Source organism: Trachymyrmex septentrionalis, unplaced genomic scaffold (genome assembly GCF_001594115.1).
Source record: "Trachymyrmex septentrionalis isolate Tsep2-gDNA-1 unplaced genomic scaffold, Tsep1.0 scaffold62, whole genome shotgun sequence".
NCBI classification, from domain to species: domain Eukaryota; kingdom Metazoa; phylum Arthropoda; class Insecta; order Hymenoptera; family Formicidae; genus Trachymyrmex; species Trachymyrmex septentrionalis.
Genome location: NW_017305800.1, coordinates 4,590,385 through 4,592,519, shown reverse-complemented (window position 1 = coordinate 4,592,519; position 2,135 = coordinate 4,590,385).

Genomic DNA, 2,135 nt, shown 5'->3' with positions numbered 1-2,135 from the left:
CACTTATATATATATATATATATATATATAGCGAAAAAAAATTATGAAAAAGTTATATAAGACAGAGGAAAAAGTGCAGTTTATCATGCTATAAAAAATTTAAGAATATTCTTCATAATTTCTGAAGTTATGAGCCTTTAAGTGAAAAGTGATGCGATTTCGGCAATCTTACTCTATATTATATCGTGGTATTATCCTTATTAAGATGTGGAACGCATTATGTTGTAGCAGTGCACTTAAACGATGAACTCGATTTACGACTCGTGGCGAATACGGAAGCAATGCATACATTCGTTTCCTGCATTAGCAGACTTACCATTACGTGACTGAATGTAATGTATACGTATATCCTTTACTACGAAGCAGATATTTATTACCGCGCACCTTCGTTCACGTGGAATGCCACGTTTCCATCGTCGAGTTCGCGACGGCAAGTCTCTGAGTATAGCAATGTGAGATTGATTAAAAAATAACGCTTTGTATTTACAATGTATCTATAAGATTATTATCATTATTAAGATTTATAATCTCTTTAAAAATTACAAATATATGTAATCAATAATTACAAATATATGTAAGCACAATAAACATAATTATAATTAGTCGTTAAATATACGTAAAAATAAAACAATCATAAGGTTTTAAAAAAAGCTATAGATTGAATTTTTATCGGGAATAGTAATCTTTAACGTTTGGCGATTGACAAACAATAAGTTTTGCTAAGTTGAATTATAAACATTAATACATTAAAACTTCTATATTAATATTAAGACTTTAAATACAAAGCGCCTTTTCGGTCGAGTGTTAAGATGTTGAACTACTATCTAATATACATATTGCGAAGAATGTTGCTAAGGTCTCGGTAGTCTAAAGGCTCAGGACGCTCACACGGAATGTAAGAGATCCGGGTTCGACTCCCGGCCGAGGCAATATTTTTCGCAATAAGTTTATTACAGTTTTTTAAGATTTGGGAGAATTTGGGGGGATTATTTGTTTCAGATTGATTGTGTGAATCCGATAAATTCATCGGCTCTCAATTTATTTTCTGAAATATTAATTCAATTTAATTGAATGTATATTAGATAGTAGTTCAACATCTTAACACTCGACCGAAAAGGCGCTTTGTATTTAAAGTCTTAATATTTATATAGACGGTCTCGTTTCCAATCATATTGCTTCTATATTAAAACAATTTTTGAGACTTAATAAAAAGTTAAAAGATAATTACGTTATTAATAGAATTAAATACAGAAATAAATAAAATTGATATGCAACTGTATGTATATAAAGTAGAACTGTAACTATACAGAGAAGCAGACAACTTTCACAAGTTTGAAAAAAAAATCGATGGTATAATGCACAGTATAATGTTTAAAGATGGAATCACACGATGCTCGATTTCTTGAATGATAAGCATTCATGCATGCATGCACGCATGCATAGTGTTATGCTTGCTTTGATACATTCAGTCTGACGTTTGATAAATAACTATGAAATTAGCAATTACTTGTTTTAATTGCATGTATAAGCTATGAAGTAATCCATAATAAATATAAAAATCATGTATATGCAGCATGCAGCGCTCAATGCATGAACAAATTCTAGCATATATCAGAGCACGCATGATTGTATGCATGGTATTATTCAAGAAATCGAGTATTGTGTAATTTCATCTTAATTCGCTTACCATAATCAACGATTTTATATAGACAATGTAAAATTCCGATTGTAAAATTCGAGTTCGACATGATTGTAAAAAAAAAAAGACATGGAAAAGAGACATGGTCGAACCACTTTCACGTAACGGTATCGCCGTAATTTACGATGTAATGTGGAATTACGTAAACCTTATATGAGAGGTATACTGAATTTCATAGGAGGAAAGAATTTACTATCGTTGTCATTTCTAAATAAATAATTATCATTTGTAAATAGATAATTTCTTTCATGATTAATGTGTTACAATGCTGCATACTACACAATGTGACCTAAACATCAAACAATTGAGCCTAATTTTGTCTCAAAAATTTGATTAAACCAATATTACGATTTCTTTTCTTTTTGGTTAATGTTAAATAATTATTTGCATAATGATCTTGAAAACATATAGTATCTGTATATATATATATATATAT